This window comes from Neoarius graeffei, chromosome 2 (assembly GCF_027579695.1).
Source record: "Neoarius graeffei isolate fNeoGra1 chromosome 2, fNeoGra1.pri, whole genome shotgun sequence".
In the NCBI taxonomy this organism is placed as follows: Eukaryota; Metazoa; Chordata; class Actinopteri; order Siluriformes; family Ariidae; genus Neoarius; species Neoarius graeffei.
In genome coordinates, this window is record NC_083570.1 from 80,092,257 (window position 1) to 80,115,577 (window position 23,321).

Sequence of the window (23,321 nt, forward strand, 5' to 3'; positions counted from 1 at the left end):
ACTTTGTCCCTATAGAAACAGGTGAGAATTAGATAGAGGGAGAAATAGATGGATCAGTGACTACATGGCTGGATAGATAAATACTGCAGGTGGATGAATGGATTGATGGATGGATGGATGGATAAGAGGTTGGTGCACTGGATAGGCAAGCGGATGGATGGAGGGATGAATGATAGATGGTTGATAAAAGGATGCATGTGTGAATGAATGGAGGGACAGGTGGGTGGATGGATAAATAGATGGCGTTTGCTGGGTGTGTGGGAAGATGTATAAGTGGCTGGGTGGTCGATTCGATGAATAGACAGAGAGATGGATTCATCTGGACAGTCAGATGGATTGTTCTGACAGGGAGTGAGACATAAAATTTTGCATATTCCAGGGCAGAGAAAAGGTGAATGGCTAGAGCAAAAGGAGGTGGGGTGAACGAGTGCACTGATGGACGGATATCCCTAAGAATGCAGATGAAAGTCAACTGGTCCGGATCTGCAGAGGGCCACAGGGAGAAGGAACAGATCCAGAGGCCTCACATCAAAGCTGCAAGTGGCTGAGAGACAGATGAGAGGAGCAAAGTCCTCTCAACCCTCCCTCTGTCCCCGTCATATTTACACAGATGAGTCCAAACAGCCCTCGGCATCCTTTTGGCAATGTGGTTTAAACAGCATGGCAAAACACCAGGCCAGATGCAGACAGACAGACACAGACACACACACACACACACACACACTAAACAGTCTTAGATCCGACATTCACATAATCCTAACCTAAACTTACACACAGACAAGTTCATACCGACACAACTCAGTGCCATGCAAAATCCCAGATACTGTATGTTGTGCAATATACTCCACTGAAGTGAACAACTCGAACCCTGCACAGCCATCCAAACAAACCGGCTATCTCATTAAGATCCACACCATCCCTCTGGATGTATACAGAGAGAGTACAAGAGTTCAGCAGGGAGATGAGGATGCCAGTATAATAGCTCCCACACGCTGTACACATTCATTGTGAGCCCTAAATACTGCCTTCGTCTAGTCCAGTCTCACAGAGACTTTTACATAGACCGACTGTGGAATCACAGCCAACTGTCATTTCCGTGTGTGTGTGTGTGTGTGTGTAAATAAAAGTGCATGCTCAGGTACTGGAAGTAACAGACCCCACCAGACAGTGAGACAGACACACAGACAGATAAACACACACATAGTGACACAACTCTGACCAATCCAGTGAAGTTCACAGCTCTTACCTGTGTGTGTGGAGTCCGTGTGTGAGAGCGTCATATCTGTCGTAGCAGTTCCAGAGCTTCGCATTTAGACCCAAGGCTCACATGAGGAGAGAGAGAGAGAGAGAAGGGAGGAGAGGAAGAGAGAGAGAGAGAGAGAGAGACAGAGAGAGAGAGGGAGAGAGAAAGAGTGAGAGAGGGAGAGAGAAAGAGTGAGAGAGAGAGTGTACTGGAACACTGCAGCCCCCAGCCCCGGCCACTCCAACTCTACAGTCTGAGGATGAAAAGAGAAGTCTTCATTACCAGCTGGAGACCACGCCTCCCCTCCCTCCCGCTCTTCCTCCCTCCTTCCCTCCCTCCCTCCCTCTCTTCCCTCACTCTCCCAGCCAGTAGCACACTCCAGGGCCAGCCCCAGTCAAAAGAGGGCCAGCCATGTGCCAAAAAAAACCTCCAAGTACAGTTCACTGCCAGCACAGTGCAGAGTGAGAGAGAAAGGGAGAGAAAGAAGAGAGAGAAAGGAGCTATGACAGATAAAGGGACAAACACACAGGGGAAGGAAAAGTAGAGCAAAGGAAGGTCAGAAACACTTTTAATCATTGTTGCTGGGCTCTTTAATTAAACCACGCTCTCAAAAACACCAGATCAAACAGCCTGTTTAGCTTACTTCATGACATGAAGCAGATGTCTCTCTCTCTCTGTGTGTGTGTGTGTGTGTGTGTGTGTCCCCTCTGTGTGCATTTACAGTAGAAAAATAATTGGTTACCTTACTCATCACCCACATCTGTCTCACTCCACTACCACAGACTATCTGATCATTCCTTCCTCGCTCACTTTCTCTTTCTCTCATCCCTGCCAAAGTGAGTGTTGTCCTCTTTGGAGGAGAAAATTGCTCTTTAAGGAAAACTGCATACTGCCTGTAATTATGAGTGGGGTTGTGCATGGAGAAAGGTTTGGAGCCCTACCCCCAGCGCCACCACATATATACATATACACTCTCTCTCTCTCTCTCTCTCTCTCTCTCTCTGTCTAGCCAGCCAGGGCCAAGCCAAACCAGGGCACGCACACTGTCACGAAGAGACAGTTGAGACTTTAATCGTTTTTTTTTTGTTTTTTGTTTTTTTTTTACAAAGGCCATATTTATTCAGGCTGACTGAAGCATGGGAGAAATGATATGTGCCCTGAAAAGATACAATTATGGAGCACACACTGCAATGGAAAATGAATACATTATGACAACAAAAACGACAAAAAAAAAAAAAATCTGCTTAGTAGAAAAAAAAAAGTTTCCTTATTTCATTTCCTTCATTGCACATAAATCTTGCACATGCACCTTTATTGAAATGCTCTGAAGCTAATTACTTTCCTGCTATAAAACTGTAGTCACACACATTGCTTGCATGGTATGCAGATGACGGCTAAAATTAAAGCACAACTCAAAGGAGCACAGCTTCATCCAAGCACTGATCTCTTTTTGTTCTCCCCAAACTCTCCCTCACACACCATGATGTGTGTTTGCATAACCCCGAACAATTAACTACTGTACAAAGAAGACATTTCACTGTCGTCCAGCCAGAGAAAATGATTGAGAGTATGAAATTTGAGGCAGTTAATGCTTCACTAGAAAAACTTTTAAAGGAGCCCCATGACATTGTAAGTAAATGATTTTTTTATTCTGTTAAAGTTGACATTTTGTTATTGGAATTCTATTTGGAGTGTTCGTACCAAATAATAATAATAATAATAAAAGGCACAGTGGTGTAGTGGTTAGCGCTGTGTCACCTCACAGCAAGAAGGTCCTGGGTTCGAGCCCAGTGGCCGACAGGGGCTTTTCTGTGTGGAGTTTACATGTTCTCCCCGTGTCTGCGTGGGTTTCCTCCGGGTGCTCTGGTTTCCCCCATAATCCAAAGACATGCAGGTTAGGCTAATTGGTGACTCTAAATTGAGGTGTGAATGGTTGTTTGTCTCTATGTGTGAGCCCTGCAATGATCTGGTGACGTGTCCAGGGTGTACCTCACCTCTTGCCCATAGTCGGCTGGGATAGGCTCCAGCTTACCTGTGATGCTGCACAGGATTAGCGGTTACGGATAATGGATGGATGGAATAATAACAGTAATAAGTTTTCAAATTAGAGGGGCATCATGGCTCAGTCGACTAAGGTGCCATACCATAAATCTGGGGACCCGGGTTCGATTCTGACCCGAGGTCATTTCCCGATCCCTCCCTGTCTTTCTCCAGCTCATTTCCTGTCTCTACACTGTCGTATCCAATAAAGGTGAAAAAAGCCCCCAAAAAATCTTAAAAAAAAAATTCAAATTAGGATGAATGATAAAAATGACTATAATACACAGGGCCAAATTACTCAATTCTGAATGGTCAATCAAGGAGGGCTATTTTCCTTAACACGGGGCTGTATTTCTGAAATGCTATTGGCTAGTTCGTTGCTTAGTTACGGTTACAAAAATTAGCAAATTTTGTCAACAAAATGGCTGACTCTGCTGATTCAGCAATGCCGCGTTTTGCTATATTTGACGAAGAAATGACAAACCAATTGAAAGCTGCAAGTGAAAATGAAAATACCAAAAAAGTACGAATTTTTGGCTTTCCGTGTTTAAGAAACGGGCCGCTGAAAGACAAATAAACGACTCTCTAGTGGCATATGAATGCTGTGAGTTAGACAAGGTGCTATCGCAGTTTTATGCAGAAGTGAGGAAAGAAAATGGGGAAAACTACGAACCAGACTCTCTTAAAGTAATGCAGGCAGCATTGGATCGGCATCTGAGACAAGAGAAATATCCGGGATCAATCCTGAAAGATGTTACTTTTCAAGAATCACGAAAAGTCCTCAAAGGAAAAGCGAGAGATTTGCGAAACAAGGAACGCTTTAGAAACTGATTCAAACGTGCAAGATAGTGTTGCGCTCTGATTGGTTCAGAAAACCTGAATGACAAATGTTGTGAACTTGAATGGCTTCCGAAGTATGAATTTGGCCCTTTATGTTATAAACAAGTAATTGCATGGTTCCTCGTAAAATTAAGGATCAATTTCACTCATGATTTCAAAGTTTTGAAATTTGCCCTTGTCGCTTCGCGACTCGGGCAATTTTCAAAACTTCGAAATCACTCGTGAAATTAATCCTTAATTTTACTCGGCCCCATACGATTACCTATACTAAATGAAAGGTATACAATAGCTGGCTACAGTGATGCATTGCTGAGTGTATTAGCGTTCTAACACTGGATTTATAAAGACTCCATGATTACCTAATCCCAAATAAAGTGAACATCATATCACATATACAACTGTGATACTGCACATTGTGTAAATAGGCAGCAAGTCACAACCCAATTCGGTGGACACAAATGTCAAGTTGGTCTTCAAACCTGAGCTGTTATATGTGTAGTAGCTAGGAAATGTGCTATGTTCACTACTAATCTGAGTACATTCAATGTATTCATTGGGAAATTACGGAACGCATCCATATGACTGTTAGGAAACAAACATGAATTAAACGACTCTGGCAAGGCAGAAACTGACAGGAAAGTGAAAAAGTGAAAGGATGAAGATGAGAGAGGGATGAATGAAGACGTGTGTATGGCTTGCAAATGTACCAAGAGCGTTATGGTTCTGTACCAGCTCATTAACACATCCTCACAGACACGCAGTCTTTTCAATGGCATAATGGTGTCAGATTAACACAGCACCACAAAAAGAGCATTTACAGTTCCAGACTGTCATCATCATCAGCCTCCATTCCACATGTGGTGAAAGGAAAGACACATGCCTGGACTTAGGAAGAAAGAAAGAAGAAAGGAGAAAAGAATCCTTTAATTGCTGCCCTCTTTATTGTTTAAGGACGATAATCTCCTCAAGCCAGAGAAAAACATGCCATCTTAAATGCGGTCTCATGATTTGAATCTTGCAGTCATCCACAAGCTCCAGGGGTGCAATTTCACTTTGCTGTGATAACATAGCTGATAAATACATCTAAAACAGTGAATGGAGAAAGAGCTCAAAGAAAACAGTGTGATTATACGAGGCTGTCACTGAAAGCTCATGGACAAAGGCAGGGAAAGTATTTTACAGTGCTGAGATTGCAGGGTGATACCTATTACAGCCACTAGGGGCTCTAATGAGCTGTCTGAGCATTTCAGAAGCTTGAAAAAGAGAATAAAATAGTTGGCCAATGGCTGATGCATCAGATGTGATTCAAAAGACTTCAAAGGAAATTCTGACACTGGTCACAATAATAAACAAAATGCTTTAACACATGTTTTAGTTTCTATTTTATCTGCCTTACAAATAAACATTCAAGCACATTGAAAACCTCTTGCCATCACACAAATGAAGTCGATTATGAATGGAAAGGGAGCTTTCCTTATTTCTCTGAAAATACACTTGCATGACACTGTGCCTTACTGCATCTAACTGCACATTCAGACAGTTAGATTTCAGACATTTTCTTGATTACGGATCAAAATAGTCTATGATCAGAGAGACATTGTACAATATATCAGATTTATAGCAACAGGACCCACCGCAGAAATCCCCAGGGTTTCTAGAAATACAGAGTAAAGATTAGATAGAAAAACATAATGTACACGTACAGTATATTGATTATTTTAAAAGAAAACACATTTGAATGATTTGACTGCTCAAATGTAAGTCGGAAGTTTAAGTGGTGTGAGGAGCATTATATAAGACTAAATAATACACAATACACCTCATACTGCAGTAACAACACTGCGATTAATATAATACACACATATATATATATATGTATGTGAAAAAATAGCAAGTTAAACTTGAACTCTTTCTTTTTACATATTTTGTTAGTGTCTGATCTTACCCTTTAATTGTCAAATGGCAAACAATCCCATCGAGAGCAAATTTCCAGCATTTGTTCCACTTCATTAATGACCACGCAACTAAAAAAATGAATTAGGTTGTTTGAATCTGAAAGCTACTACAGCCATCTGTGTCCAGGAGTGTGAAAAAGCCTGGTCTACTTCTCCCCGTGGTAATCAGAATGGCACCAATCAGTTGTGCACCTTTGTTGTGGATTAAATAATGAGTATGCCATTTGGATTGAACAGATAATGTGTTCTAAACTTATACAAAGTCAGATAGTAATAGAAGATGCACTAATGTTTTTGCTTGTTTAGAAAGTTTGCTGGAAAACTTCACATTGACACTAGATGTGTCAATACTGGAGGATGAAACTAACAACAAAAAAATTCAAACTTGTGGGTAGGGTTGCCAGGTTTGGGCAAACTTCCCACCATAGCTACAACACAAAAACACAATGGATGAAACAATCCCAAAAGGTTAGCACTGGACAAAGGAAACAAGTTAACAGTGATTGTGCATCAGAGCTCTGCTAGGCTCTCCAAAAAATAATCATTCAGCTAATAAAATATATTATATGGCTAAAAGCTAAACGCATGTGGACATCTGACCATGAAACCCATGTGGATCATTACCAAACTGCTGCCTCAAAGTTGAAAGTACACAGTTGTATAGGATGTCTTTTTATGTATGCTTTTGGTGCTGAATGAGCACAAATCCCCACAGCCATGCTCCAAGATCTAGTGGAAAGCCTTCCCAGAAGAGTGAGATGCTAAAAAGGAAACTAAACCTGGAATGGGGTGTTCAACAAGCAAATATGAGAGTGATGGTCATGTGTCCAGAAACATTTGGCCAAATAATGTTTATTGTCTTATCTTGTTGAGGAGATGAATCAGGTTTATCTTCTGGAAATTGGTATTTTTTATAATTTGTGAATGAAAAACGACACAGTGGCAGAGTATACAATAAACTGAAACAAACAAACAAAACATGTGTGCGTCAGACCTTCCAGTTTAAATCTAAATATGTCAAGTCAAAGCCCTTCCTGCACCATTCATGGCGCGTTTGGCGGCGCCGATCTCCGTTTCGTAGCCCTCGGTCTCTTGCCTATATTACATAGCTAGGGTTACAGTAGGGGGCTAGTCCTCTGGTAACTGCGAGAGTTTGACTCCCCACTCGCATCTGTATTGCAGCGTGCCTTGCCAGATGGCAGTAGGCACCATTTTTATGATGGTCTTTGGTATGATCCAACTGTGAGTAGAACTCGTGATCGAGAGGCAGACACGCTAACCACTAGGCCACTCGCCGGTAAATATGTACATAGGCATAAATATTTAGAGCATTGATACACAGATAGTTGGACTGTGTTTCACTGCTAATGTATACAGAATAGGGGACTTTACACTCTGCTCCTAGGTATGTGACATTGCCCAAGCAGCAATTTGAAAAAGATTAGGTGGTTGTCTTCAGGTAGAATTTAGTTGCAAGTAAACTGGGAAAATGGCAAAGACAAAAGTAAATAAGTGAAGACTTATTTACACACAGACTGGCCTTTGGTTTGACATGATCTAGCTGAAAGTTTGAGTGTTGTATCCACAGAATAGTGTCACCTACCAAACATGTCATCCATGCCATAAACGGTACTGTGGGAGATTATCTGTCATAATGAGTTTCATTGCACAGATTGCACAGTGGCCATTCAGCCTGGAGCCACCTGTGACAGTCGGAGAATTCCACACGCTCTCCATGGCATTTACTGCAGCCCGTTGGCGAGGTTTAGCTGGCTGTCACCAGGGAAACCACTGCCAGTGGCCTGTGTGTGTGTGTGTGTGTGTGTGTGTGTGTGTGTGTGCGCTGAGTAGTTCAGGTTGTTCTGGGCCATGTTGATGCTGGCAGTGTGTATGTATATGTGTGTAGAGTCATAAAATAAATCCACACCAAATTAAAGATGTTGGCACAGTGGGACAAATATATGACACATCGACAGCATGGGGTGACAAATAAAACCCCTCAAGCACAAATTCCCCAAGTTTTATCTAATATCCAGGTCAGGGTTTAGGTTGGAGATGTGTGTGTTTAAGAGTGAGTGTGTGAATAAGCATGTTTGCATTTGTGGAAATGACTGTGTACGTAGTTAAGAGTGCATTTTATAGCTCAAGGTTTGGACACAGTCTGTGAACCAGTAAACTTATGGGAAAAGAGTAAAGAAAGAACTGGAGTGAGAAGAAAATAGAGAGAAAGAGACATAAACCAGACCAACCACATCCCTATTATTGTTACTGTTTTGGGTATATTTCAGAATTTAACTTAGAGCTGTGCTTATTTGACCAATACAGCAAAGCTACCTGAATTGATCATTGATAAAATAACAGATGCGGCGATCGAATGAGCTCGATTGACAGACAGGCAGACAGAAAACATACAGAAAAAGTACCCATGATAACTCAGAAATATGTGACGTGTCCATAAATGCAAATAGTTTCAATCATCCTAGAAAATAAATTAAATCCTAAAATTATTTTTGATTGCTCTCAGACATGTGAAATGGCCAAATATGAGACTGCACACATCTGACATCTTTTTGTCATCCATTGCCATGAGGGAAATCAGAGAACTTTCAACACAGAACAGACTGATGGTTGTTGATCTGCACAAATCAGTTCATGGATTAAAAAATTACAAAGGCAGTTAAAATAGCATTAAGCACAATCAAAGCAATCACAAAAAATTCAAAAGAAAAAAATCTCCACCCAGTGACGCAGATGTGGGAGGCAAAGACAAACCAAAAGATCACAACTTGCGAGGTTTACAGTGCATACACTAATCTAAGTCTATAAAAGAGCTCAAAGTGTTCTGTATAGTGGAAAGTCCAGGATCCTTCGATGAATGTCTCCACACTTGTTAGACGTTGCAGGAAGAGGTTCAGAACTGCTATTCTCCCGAGGACAGGCATCATAAAATATGATTTATGGAGGTGCTGATTACCTTAAAACCAGTGTTTTACAGAAATAATTCTTATACCCTAATTCTTCTTCTTTTTCTGGCTGCTCCTGTTAGGGGTCACCACAGCAGATCATTCTTCCCAATTTATGATCTGCATATTTGATTTGGCATAGGTTTTATAATGGATGCCCTTCCTGACGCAACCCTCCTCAATCTCTCCGGGCTTGGGACCAGCGCTAAATATGCACTGGCTTGTGCAACTCCAGTGGCTGGGTATTTCGGCCTAATCTGCATGTCTTTGAACCGTGGGGGAAACCAGAGCACCTGGAGGAAACCCATGCAGACACGTAGAGAACATGCAAACTCCACACAGAAAGGCCCCTGTTGGCCATGAGGTAAGAACCAGGAACCTTCATGCTGTGAGATGACCCTGATAACCACTCCACCCCAAATAAGAAAACATTTTATGGTTGACAAATTTCGTTTAAGTTAAACTACGTTACAGTGGAGCTTGAAAGTTTGTGAACCCTTTAGAATTTTCTAGATTTCTGCATAAATATGACCAAAAACATTATCAGATTTTCACACAAGTCCTAAAAGTAGATAAAGAGAACCCAGTTAAACAAATGAGACAAAAATATTATACTTGGTCATTTATTTATTGAGGAAAATAATCCAAGTTTCTGGGTGTGCACATCTCTGAAGACCTGTCCTGGAGCAGCAACACTTCATCACTGGCCAAAAAAGCCCAACAGCGTCTGTACTTCCTCTGCAAACTGAAGAGAGCAAGAGTCCTGGCCCCCATCATGCACACTTTCTACAGAGGCACCATCGAGAACATCCTGACCAGCTGCATCACCGCGTGGTACGGCGCCTGCACCGTGTCCTGCTGCAAGACTCTGCAGCGCATCGTGAGAGCAGCTGAGAGGATCATTGGTGTCTCTCTCCCTTCTCTAATGGATGTCTATAACTCCCGCCTCACCCGCAAAGCCATCAGGATTGCAGGTGACCCCACCCACGCATCTCACAGCCTCTTCAGCCTGCTGCCGTCGGGGAGGAGACTGCGGAGTCTCCGGGCCAAAACCAGCAGGCTCAAGGACAGTTTCTTTCACCAGGCGGTCAGGAGGCTCAACTCCCTCCCTGTTCTGCCCCTCCTCCCCCCTCTGCCCCCTGCCACAGATTCTGCCCGCACACCCCCCTGCCCCCCCTTCAGCATCTGACATGTCACCCTCACAGTTCCCCCCCCAACACACACACACACACACACACTCAACATTCATTAACACACTGAACTCAGGGACCGCACATTTCACTTTACCTCGCTCATTTGCACTATTCCGCACTACCTCACCTTAACAGCCATTAGTTTATTGTTTATACTGCCTATTTCATGTTTACCTGCTATACCTCAAGTGCCCTTGACTGTTTATTTGCACCAATTTACGTGTGTGTGTGTGTGTGTGTGTGTGAGAGTGTTTAGTCTATGTCTAGTTCTTATCTAGAGTGTTTATACTGTTTATATCGTTTGTTTATGAGTGTTTAGTCTATGGTATGTCTAGTTCTTATCTAGAGTGTTTATACTGTTTATATCGTTTGTTTGAGTGTTTAGTCTATGTCTAGTTCTTATCTAGAGTGTTTATACTGTTTATATCATTTGTTTATGAGTGTTTAGTCCAGTGGTTTTCAAAGTGGGGGCCACGGCCCCCTGGGGGGCCGCCAGGGGGTGCTGGGGGGCCTCAGAAAGTTGGAGGGACGATAACAAAAAAATTGCGAAAAAAAATATATTTTTAATAATTATTATTAAATATATTGTAATTAGTTTTTTAATCATTATTATAAAATATAATTATTAATGACCTGGCGACTTGTCCAGGGTGTACCCCGCCTTTCGCCCGTAGTCAGCTGGGATAGGCTCCAGCTTGCCTGCGACCCTGTAGAACAGGATAAAGCGGCTACAGATAATGAGATGAGATAATTATTAAGAATAATATATCATATCGAAACGTTGTTTGCCATGCTCATCTCTCCGATTGCCTGTGACGTTGAGGTTTGCACCATTTATCAAGCTGCTTTGCTCCTCAAGCTAGCGTATTGCTAGCGCAAAATGGACAGGTTTTTGAAGAAGAGACCGAAGGAACAAACCAACAGTCCTGCTGTGGAGGACACTGCTGCGAAAAAAACTAAGAAGTCCTGGCCAACTAAAATCTGAAAATATGAGGCAGCATACATTAAGTATGGCTTTACAGCCATACAGAAAAATGGCCATGATTGCCCGAAATGCGTCCTCTGTCTGGAGACCCTGTCAAACGAGTGCTTAAAACCTTCGAAACTTCAGCGTCACTTGGTACAAAAACATCCGACAGATGCCGATAAAACAGTAGATTTCTTCAGGCGCAAAGAAGAGCATTTGGTCAGGCAACCTGCTGCATTCACCCAGCAAGCTACTGTCCCCGAGCGGGCCCTGAAGGCATCAGTTTTAGCCTCGTACCACATTGCTCATGCTAAAAAACCTCACTCAATTGGAGAAGATTTGATTTTACCAGCCACCAAAGACATTGTCCGAGAATTGCTTGGTGAGGATGCTGCCAAAAAAAATGATGCTGTCCCACTCTCTGATAACACCGTGAGCCGACGGATTGGTGACATGGTTCAAGACGTATCTGCTCAGCTGTTGCAGCAGGTGAGAGCCAGCGAATACTTCGCACTTCAGCTGGATGAGAGCACAGATTTATCCAGTGAGGCCCAACTGCTTGTGTACATCAGATTTATTTCACAGGAAAGATTTGTGGAGGAAATATTATTTTGTAAAGCACTTGAAAGAAGAACTACTGGGAAAGACATTTTTCAAGTTTTGGACGATTACATCGAGTCTAACGGATTGGACTGGACCCGTTGTGTGGGGGTGTGTTCGGACGGAGCCGCGGCAATGACCGGGAAGATCAGTGGAGTGACCGCTCTCATTAAGCAGAAGGCCCCGCATGTAGTGGCCACACACTGCATGCTCCATCGCGAGGCACTGGTCACAAAAAGGATGGATAACGAGTTGAATCAGGTACTACAGGAGGTTATACAAGTAGTGAATTTTATTAAAGCCCGTCCCATGAAACACAGACTACTTACCCTGCTTTGTAATGAGATGGGTGCTCGTTTTGAGGGGCTGCTGCTTCACTCGAACATGCGCTGGCTGTCACGGGGCGCAGTTTTGAACCGTGTCTATGAGCTGCGGAGGGAGGTTGCAGAGTTCCTCTCATCTGAAAAGCATCAGCTGGCAGATCAGTTCACCGATGCAACCTGGATCCGCAAACTTGCATACATGTCAGACATTTTCCAGCATCTAAATGTACTGAATCAAAGCATGCAAGGACGTGACACGTGCATACTCCAGGTGCAAGACAAAGTGCGTGCTTTTTCCAAAAAGATCATGCTGTGGTCAAACAAGCTCCAGGAGGGAGTTACAGAAATGTTCCCACTACTTCACCAGGAGCTGCTGTCATGTGATGGTTTGGGCTCCGTCTCTCCATTGAGCCAGTCCCACCTGGAGCACCTCCAAGGATATTTCAAAGACTATTTCCCTGACCTCGAAAACACACATTTAAACTGGGTTAGGAACCCCTTTGCCCCTGGTGTCGGTTCTAGTCTGGACTTAAAGTCACAGGAGGAGCTGATTGAGATGACAAACTCAGGGGATTTAAAAATGGACTTTGAGGCTCTTCCCCTGTCTAACTACTGGCTACATGTAAGAAAGGACTATCCCAGCTTGGCTGACAGGGCATTGAAATGCCTTCTCCCTTTTGCAACAACCTACTTGTGTGAGTCTGGCTTTTCAACTTTAAAGGTACTCAAAACCAAACATAGGGCACGTCTACATGTGGACAATGACATGCGTATGGCACTGATGGAGATTAAGCCCAGGAAAACTATGTAGGAGCCACCAAGCCCATCCCTCCCACTAGTGTAAACCGTCTGTCACTCCCAGACACACACACACACACACACACACACACACACACACACACACACACACACAATTGAGAGTGGTTTGATTTCTTTTATGCTGTTCTTATCAACAGTTTGTTGAAAAGTTTATTGTTCAGTGCGAAAATATTTGTGTTGAAAACGTTAGTTAATAATATTCTTATGCTAAACAAATTTAACAATTATTGAATATTGAATAAAAGAGAAAACATTCTAAAAGTTGATGTTTCTTTACATATTTTGTAGCATTGTCTGTGGATTTGCAAAGGGGGTCCCTGGCCAGAAGCTAATGCTGTTTGGGGGCCTTGGCATGGAAAAGTTTGGGAACCCCTGGTTTAGTCTATGTCTAGTTCTTATCTAGAGTGTTTATACTGTTTATATTTTTGTTTTTTCAATTATTCTATTTTTATTTATTGCATTGCCTGTTTGCACCATGGGTCAGAGAGGACTGAAATTTCATCTGTGCTGTATGTCGAGCATGTATAGCATATTTAACAATAAAGTTGCCTTGACTTGATATTACATATCTGTGAGTGGCAAAAGTATGTGAACCTCTAGGATTAGCAGTTAATTTGAAGGTGAAATTAGAGTCAGGTGTTTTCAATCAATGGGATGACAATCAGGTGTGAGTGGGCACCCTGTTTTATTTAAAGAACAGGGATCTATCAAAGTCTGATCTTCACAACACATGTTTGTGGAAATGTATCATGGCATGAACAAAGGAGATTTCTGAGGACTTCAGAAAAAGTGTTGTTGATGCTCATCAGGCTGGAAAAGGTTACAAAACCATCTCTAAAGAGTTTGGACTCCACCAATCCACAGTCAGACAGATTGTGTACAAATGGAAGAAATTCAAGACCATTGTTACCCTCCCCAGGAGTGGTCGACCAACAAAGATCACTCCAAGAGCAAGGCGTGTAATAGTCGGCGAGGTCACAAAGGACCCCAGGGTAACTTCTAAGCAACTGAAGGCCTCCCTCACATTGGCTAATGTTCATGAGTCCACCATCAGGAGAACACTGAACGACAATGGTGTGCATGGCAGGGTTGCAAGGCGAAAGCCACTGCTCTCCAAAAAGAACATTGCTGCTCGTCTGCAGTTTGCTAAAGATCACGTGGACAAGCCATAAGGTTATTGGAAAAATGTTTTGTGGACGGATGAGACCAAAATAGAACTTTTTGGTTTAAATGAGAAGCGTTATGTTTGGAGAAAGGAAAACACTGCATTCCAGCATAAGAACCTTGTCCCATCTGTGAAACATGGTGGTGGTAGTATCATGGTTTGGGCCTGTTTTGCTGCATCTGGGCCAGGACGGCTTGCATCATTGATGGAACAATGAATTCTGAAATATACCAGCGAATTCTAAAGGAAAATGTCAGGACGTCTGTCCATGAACTGAATCTCAAGAGAAGGTGGGTCATGCAGCAAGACAACGACCCTAAGCACACAAGTCGTTCTACCAAAGAATGGTTAAAGAAGAATAAAGTTAATGTTGTGGAATGGCCAAGTCAAAGTCCTGACCTTAATCCAATCGAAATGTTGTGGAAGGACCTGAAGCGAGCAGTTCATGTGAGGAAACCCACCAACATCCCAGAGTTGAAGCTGTTCTGTACAGAGGAATGGGCTAAAATTCCTCCAAGCCGGTGTGCAGGACTGATCAACAGTTACCAGAAACATTTAGTTGCAGTTATTGCTGCACAAGGGGGTCACACCAGATACTGAAAGCAAAGGTTCACATACTTTTGCCACTCACAGATATGTAATATTGGATCATTTTCCTCAATAAATAAATGACCAAGTATAATATTTTTGTCTCATTTGTTTAACTGGGTTCTCTTTATCTACAACCCCGATTCCAAAAAAGTTGGGACAAAGTACAAATTGTAAATAAAATCGGAATGCAATGATGTGGAAGTTTCAAAATTCCATATTTTATTCAGAATAGAACATACAGTGGGGCAAAAAAGTATTTAGTCAGCCACCAGTTGTGCAAGTTCTCCCACTTAAAAAGATGAGAGAGGCCTGTAATTTTCATCATAGGTACACTTCAACTATGAGAGACAGAATGGGGGGAAATAATCCAGGAAATCACATTGTAGGATTTTTAATGAATTAATTGGTAAATTCCTCGGTAAAATAAGTATTTGGTCACCTACAAACAAGCAAGATTTCTGGCTCTCACAGACCTGTAACAACTTCTTTAAGAGGCTCCTCTGTCCTCCACTCGTTACCTGTATTAATGGCACCTGTTTGAACTCGTTATCAGTATAAAAGACACCTGTCCACAACCTCAAACAGTCACACTCCAAACTCCACTATGGCCAAGACCAAAGAGCTGTCAAAGGACACCAGAAACAAAATTGTAGACCTGCACCAGGCTGGGAAGACTGAATCTGCAATAGGTAAGCAGCTTGGTGTGAAGAAATCAACTGTGGGAGCAATTATTAAAAAATGGAAGACATACAAGACCACTGATGATCTCCCTCGATCTGGGGCTCCACGCAAGATCTCACCCCGTGGGGTCAAAATGATCACAAGAACGGTGAGCAAAAATCCCAGAACCACACGGGGGGACCAAGTGGATGACCTGCAGAGAGCTGGGACCAAAGTAACAAAGGCTACCATCAGTAACACACTACGCCGCCAGGGACTCAAATCCTGCAGTGCCAGACGTGTCCCCCTGCTTAAGCCAGTACATGTCCAGGCCCGTCTGAAGTTTGCTAGAGACCATTTGGATGATCCAGAAGAGGATAGGGAGAATGTCATATGGTCAGATGAAACCAAAATAGAACTTTTTGGTAAAAACTCAACTTGTCGTGTTTGGAGGAGAAAGAATGCTGAGTTGCGTCCAAAGAACACCATACCTACTGTGAAGCATGGGGGTGGAAACATCATGCTTTGGGACTGTTTTTCTGCAAAGGGACCAGGACGACTGATCCGTGTAAAGGAAAGAATGAATGGGGCCATGTATCATGAGATTTTGAGTGAAAACCTCCTTCCATCAGCAAGGGCATCGAAGATGAAACGTGGCTGGGTCTTTCAGCATGACAATGATCTCAAACGCACCGCCTGGGCAACGAAGGAGTGGCTTCGTAAGAAGCATTTCAAGGTCCTGGAGTGGCCTAGCCAGTCTCCAGATCTCAACCCCATAGAAAATCTTTGGAGGGAGTTGAAAGTCCGTGTTGCCCAGCGACAGCCCCAAAACATCACTGCTCTAGAGGAGATCTGTATGGAGGAATGGGCCAAAATACCAGCAACAGTGTGTGAAAACCTTGAGAAGACTTACAGAAAACGTTTGACCTCTGTCATTGCCAACAAAGGGTATATAACAAAGTATTGAGATGAACTTTTGTTATTGACCAAATACTTATTTTCCACCGTAATTTGCAAATAAATTCTTTAAAAATCAGACAGTGTGATTTTCTGGATTTTTTTTCTCATTTTGTCTCTCATAGTTGAGGTATACCTATGATGAAAATTACAGGCCTCTCTCATCTTTTTAAGTGGGAGAACTTGCACAATTGGTGACTGACTAAATACTTTTTTGCCCCACTGTAGATGACATATCAAATGTTTAAACTGAGAAAATGTAGCATTTAAAGAGAAAAATTAGGTGATTTTCAATTTCATGACAACAACACATCTCAAAAAAGTTGGGACAAGGACATGTTTACCACTGTGAGACATCCCCTTTTCTCTTTACAACAGTCTGTAAACGTCTGGGGACTGAGGAGACAAGTTGCTCAAGTTTAGGGATAGGAATGTTAACCCATTCTTGTCTAATGTAGGATTCTAGTTGCTCAACTGTCTTAGGTCTTTTTTGTCGTATCTTCCGTTTTATGATGCGCCAAATGTTTTCTATGGGTGAAAGATCTGGACTGCAGGCTGGCCAGTTCAGTACCCGGACCCTTCTTCTACGCAGCCATGATGCTGTAATTGATGCAGTATGTGGTTTGGCATTGTCATGTTGGAAAATGCAAGGTCTTCCCTGAAAGAGACGTCGTCTGGATGGGAGCATATGTTGCTCTAGAACCTGGATATACCTTTCAGCATTGATGGTGTCTTTCCAGATGTGTAAGCTGTCCATGCTACACGCACTAATGCAACCCCATACCATCAGAGATGCAGGCTTCTGAACCAGGGGCGATTTCTCAGAGACAACAAGGGAAGCCGAGCTTCCCCTAAAATTCTCTCCCCAAACTGCGGCATCTATGACGTTGAATTCTCATTAAAACAATAACTTGCATAACATAATATATGCCCAAGATTGTATTTACGTTCATAACTATCCTGTAACTTATTTGAGTGATGTCTGACGAACTTGCAGTTCGCTACGAGAATCACCTTTGCTGCCAGGCTGTAACCAGCGTTGCCAGATACTGCTGACGTTTTCCAGCCAAAATATGTTCAAAACCCGCTAAAATGCACTTAAAACAGCCCAATCTGGCAACACTGGCTGTAACCTTTCTTATTTCAATGGGCTCTATGTGCTGGCAGCCGGGTATCCGTTGCAGTCTATGAGAGGGCTCTGAACAGCCAATTTCGGCTAGTTGTTATTGGTTAAAATCGACAAAATCGTCACTTCCAGGGAAGCCGGGCTTCTCTGGGACTAAACGAGACAGTGGGAGGGACAAGAAGTCGGGCTGATGAAGGATTATTGGAGGTAGTGAGGAGGGCGGGCTCTGTACTTCGGCGTCGGTGAGGAACACGGAAGTATGATCAGTCCCTAGCGGATGTTGAGAAAGTGTAGTCGTGTGCCAAAGTGCTGTCCGAATTTCTTTTCATATAAACGTTTCTTCTCATTGATGTCTCTGTACATTACTCTGTAAATAAATGTAAATATTACTCGTTGCGCTCTGTTAACTTTCATCCATTCTATCAGTTTGATCATTCATGAATTCACTCGTTTATTTCATTTGTAGTTCAATCTGGTTGTAGGCTAGCTTGAGCCTTATTGGGATCTGCAGTGCTAGCTGCTAACAGAAATTGGTGAAGTCTCTGGAAAGCACAACCAGCTAGTATGACAGCGTCACAGACCATTTTCTGGAAAAGGAGCGGAGGGCAGAATTTGTGTATAAATAGTGTGCATCATATAATGTTCATGAATCTGAAGTGTGTATATTGTTCAGTAATGTTAAGAGAATGGTGGGCTCTGTGTTATAGGTTATACCTGGGTATGATATTCAAGGTTCTGTGTGTTGCATAGCCTACCTGGTTATGAATTTCCAGACTGTGTTGCAGAAGATGTTCAAGGATGTGTTGCACAGCTGGGTGTTGTGTTAAAGACTCTGTGTTGCATATCAGGGTATGATTGTTCAAGGCTCTTTGTTGAATAGCCAGTGATTTTTGGATGTTTGATATTTTTGATTAAGGATATGAGGCACTAGCCTGGCAAGCCAGACTATAACATGAAATGTACAAGCAAAAATACTTTCTGCCACTAGGTAGGGTTGTCTAGTTCACTATGCTAATGGGGCACACCTTTCTATGCTTTGATATCCGGCCTACAGGTTTTACGATGAATACGTAAAATGGGCTTCCCCTGTTTTAAAAACCAGCAGCCGCCACTGTTCTGAACTGAGCGCTGATAACAACTTGGGTCGTCCTTCTCCTCTTCAGTTCGAATGACATGGCATCCCTGATTTCCATAAAGAACTTCAAATTTTGATTTGTCTGACCACAGAACAGTTTTCCACTTTGCCACAGTCCATTTTAAATGAGCCTTGGCCCAGAGAAGACGTCTGCGCTTCTGGATCATGTTTAGATACGGCTTCTTCTCTGAACTATAGAGTTTTAGCTGGCAACAGCAGATGGCACGGTGAATTGTGTTCACAGATAATGTTCTCTGGAAATATCCCTGAGCCCATTTTGTGATTTCCAATACAGAAGCATGCCTGTATGTGATGCAGTGCCGTCTAAGGGCCCGAAGATCACGGGCACCCAGTATGGTTTTCCGGCCTTGACCCTTACGCACAGAGATTCTTCCAGATTCTCTGAATCTTTTGATGATATTATGCACTGTAGATGATGATATGTTCAAACTCTTTGCAATTTTACACTGTCGAACTCCTTTCTGATATTGCTCCATTTGTCAGCGCAGAATTAGGGGGATTGGTGATCCTCTTCCCATCTTTACTTCCGAGAGCCGCTGCCACTCCAAGATGCTCTTTTTATACCCAGTCATGTTAATGACCTATTGCCAATTGACCTAATGAGTTGCAATTTGGTCCTCCAGCTGTTCCTTTTTGTACCTTTAACTTTTCCAGCCTCTTATTGCCCCTGTCCCAACTTTTTTGAGATGTGTTGCTGTCATGAAATTTCAAATGAGCCAATATTTGGCATGAAATTTCAAAATGTCTCACTTTCGACATTTGATATGTTGTCTATGTTCTATTGTGAATACAATATCAGTTTTTGAGATTTGTAAATTATTGCATTCTGTTTTTATTTACAATTTGTACTTTTTCCCAACTTTTTTGGAATCGGGGTTTGTACTTTTAGGACTTGCGTGAAAATCTGATGTTGTTTTAGGTCATATTTATGCAGAAATATAGAGCATTCTAAAGGGTTCACAAACTTTCAAGCAGCACTGTATATTGTTAAATACATTCCATTTTTGATTGACATGAAGGATACAGTTGACTGTATCAGGCCATGCTTTTTGTTCATGAATCTCAACTTTCATGTCCACTGCTCACTCAAGTGGCCCATCGCACCATGGTGTGCCATTTGCTTGCACTGCGGGACTGAGCGGCTGCTATCCGTCACTGTTCTCTGGGCAAACACTAGCTGGGAGGCCTGTTGTGGACATAGCATCAGTGCGATGTTTATTCTCTCTGCAGTGATGGTCCTCAGTGAGGACGTTCCCAGGTTCACAGCGACACAGAGAAGAGAAAACAGCACATCCACAGAGAATCCCCTTTCAGGAATACTGCCAATAATGTAAAGATGCTGACTGGAGCACAACTCCAGCACACGCTGAACTGGCTAGAGTGATACCCTTCCTGCTTGGGAAGACTGAACATGCCATGATTCACACTGTACAGCAATTACGTACTTGTCCTTCTCTACATGATGTGTACCTTTAACATTCGACTTCAGAACTATCATGTTATATAATCATTAGATCAGATTATCCAAAAAAAGTGATTGAGAAAAAAAAAGAGAGAGAGAGAGAGAAGGGGGGGTGGCGGCAATGCAAACATTTTACTTCTCAAAGATCCTATTCATGAGGATCCTTACATTAGAGCAACCTGCGTTCTTCGGTTATTTACTGCAACCCAAGTGTATATCAAGAGACAGCAAGCAAAAGACAGACAGACAGACAGACAGACAGACAGACAGACAGACATGGCGTAGGGAGGATTTAAAGAGACTCAACTGTATCAGCACTCTGATTAGAGAACTGGACTCTTTTCTGTTTAATCTCAATTCACTTTCGTGGTCTAATACTGGCCCAGCTCACTAAAATAGGAACAGTGGTGAAATTGTGAGATATTGCTCGAGCCACTTGCCAAGGCTCTCATTTCTCAGCGTGGAACAAGGCTTTAAATGTATACAACCTCAAGAGAAATGCTAGTTTGAATTGCAGCTGTTACAGCTGTCAGCCTCAAAGCACCTGGATCTAATGCAACTTTCATGCAGATTTGAATGAACTCTGATGCCGAATTAACAGTCTGATGAGCGTCTGAATGTTTCCATCCACATTTTAATACACATGATTAATGTTAAATGTCAAACAGTAATTTGAAAGTAAGAGCTATTTGAAATGACTTTCATCGAGGAAGTGAAGCAAGGTGACCCCTGCCTATGCCCTGAATGATCTGATCTCCTCCCTGAGTTCCTCCAAGCCAAAGGAAAAAGTAATGTAATCTAAACCTGAAGTCAGTGGCGGGAACATCTTCTTACTGGAGAGCTTAAAGGAGTAGGACGAGGCCGTTTAGCAGGTTGCAGAGTATTTTTAACTTTTTGCAGCTGCTACACTGTGGCATGTGGTGCACTCCTGATGTGTGTGGCCTTACCATACAGAGAAAAAAAAGAAGAGGAGTGAAAAAGAAGATGAGGGCGTGGATTACACCAATAATCCTGCTTTTGACTTGATGTAATAATTACAGATACAGTATAGGAGTTGATATACTGTCATGTACAAACATGCCTAATGCACACAAACTCACACATATGTGCACATAAATCCACATACATCTCCTTGTATAGTCTTTTAATTAAAAATATATAAGAAGTAGGAGGGAGGGATGATCTGCAACCCTGTTGGCTATGTGCATGTAGTGTTTGTGATATGTGCTCTCAGTTGTGGGAAGGGAAAGGTGTTCTGTGTGCTGTTTTCACTATTTGTCTTAAAGTCTCGAGCTCTGAGACTTTGGAACTCCTATACCTGATGACCAAGAAATGCGTCTTCACATGAGGGTGGAGGTGTGGGTGAAAAAGACACTGCTGAGCTTAGTTTTGACTATGGAAGTTGTGTTGAGGGTTTCCTGCAACATGCACACCAAGGGGCTTGGAGCTCTTAGGCCAAGTTTACATTAGACCGTATCTGTCTTGTTTTCTTCACGGATGCACTGTCCGTTTACATTAAAACGCCTGGAAACGCCGGGAAACAGGAATCCGCCAGGGTCCACGTATTCAATCCAGATCGTGTCTGGTCCGGTGCTGTGTAAACATTGAGAATACGCGGATACGCTGTGCTGAGCTCTAGCTGGCGTCGTCATTGGACAAAGTCACTGTGACATCCACCTTCCTGATTTGCTGGCATTGGTCATGTGACGCGACTGCTGAAAAACGGCGTGGACTTCCGCCTTGTATCACCTTTCATTAAAGAGTATAAAAGTATGAAAATACTGCAAATACTGATGCAAATACTGCCCATTGTGTAGTTATGATTGTCTTTAGGCTTGCCATCCTTCCACTTGCAAGTGGTAAGTGACGCGCATGCCCGATATGCACTAGGATCACACACACAGCGGCTCAGTCCCGAATCACTGCTCGTGTGCTTCACTCGCGCGCTCTGTGAGCTGCGCAGGGCCGGAGTGCGCACCCTCCAGAGGACACTCGCTGTTCAGGGCGGAGTGATTTGGAGCGCAGGATGCCTGCGGAGCCGAGCGTATCCGTGTATTGGCGTTGCTGTGTGCACGGGAATCGTGTATTGGCGTTGCTGTGTGCACGCTAATCGTTTTAAAAACGTTAATCTGATGATCCGCTGATACGGTCTAATGTAAACCCCACCTTAGGTGTTTGGCGGTGGCGCTGTATATGTGCAGTGGAGCATGATTATCACCGTCTTCCTAATCACATCAATCATCTTTTGCTTTGTTCACACTGATACATTGCAGTCTACAAGTTGCTCAATTTCCTCTACACTGGCATGGCACAGTTACTGATGAAAACCATCACTGTTGTATTTTATGAGGAATGACAAAGTAAATCAGCAATGGCTTTCAGACAAGTTAAGATTAAAACACAAAACCTAATGTTAATGTTATACCGAACAAAGCCAGCGTAAAAATGTTGGAAATTTCAACTGCAGGAATGTGACTGCTAGCTAGATATCAATGATTATTCTGTCCACGTTCACTGGATATGACCAATCGTGCGCTCTGATTGACTACTCTTCTACTAGGCTACCAGCTCATATACTGTGAGTAGAGAAAAACAAAATGGCAGCGCATGTTGCTGAACCAACCAAGGACGAAATAAAAATTCTACTCGAAAACAAAACCTGAAAATTGTTGTCAAGTATATAAAAGAAAACTAGCCTAGTAAACTAGACCCACCCGCCTAGCAGCCAAAAATATTTTTGCCTACAAGTGGGTCTAGCCTTGGACCATATCAACAACACACCCCGGGCATCAAATCGTTCCCGCCAATCACAACGCAAGGTTTTTGTTTGGATTCTTTGGGCGGGCTTTTGCAGGAGTGACGACAAAGCTGCGCGACGCTGGAGAAAGCACAACAGGAAAGATGGCTACGGCTATTGAACAGCGCTCGTTTGACTCCGCTTTGGAATCAGTTTTAGAAGAATTAGACTTGGAGTTTTCGTTGAAACATGAGCAGGAAGAGGCTCTCCGCTCATTCCTTTTCAAGAAGGACGTTTTCGCTGTTTTGCCGACCGGCTATGGCAAAAGTCTGATCTACCAGCTGGCTCCCTCACTGCTTTCTGTCGCTCTGACTACGTCACAGTCACTCTTGCGCTGATTGGTCAGAGCGTTGGCCTATACGCACAGAGTCAGTTTGAAAGACAACGGGTTGTTCCTACCCACACCCTTCAGAAATGTCTACGACCGAGACCAGACTAAATATTCACATTTAGTCTGGCTTGCC

At 42.9% G+C, this 23,321-nt stretch overlaps 1 protein-coding gene across 4 annotated transcripts in view; it reads right to left on the reverse strand.

The window, feature by feature from the left end:
* LOC132881943 (uncharacterized) overlaps positions 1–23,321 on the reverse strand; it is a 196,140-nt gene that overhangs the window by 51,462 nt on the left and 121,357 nt on the right. For 3 of the 4 annotated variants that reach the window (XM_060915031.1, XM_060915029.1, XM_060915030.1), the window contains exon 2: positions 1,247–1,496. The gene's annotated coding sequence lies outside the window, so the exon portion shown is untranslated. Of the gene's footprint in view, positions 1–1,246; positions 1,497–12,130; positions 12,216–23,321 lie in introns of those variants that run through there. The other variant, XM_060915033.1, reaches the window with a different exon arrangement.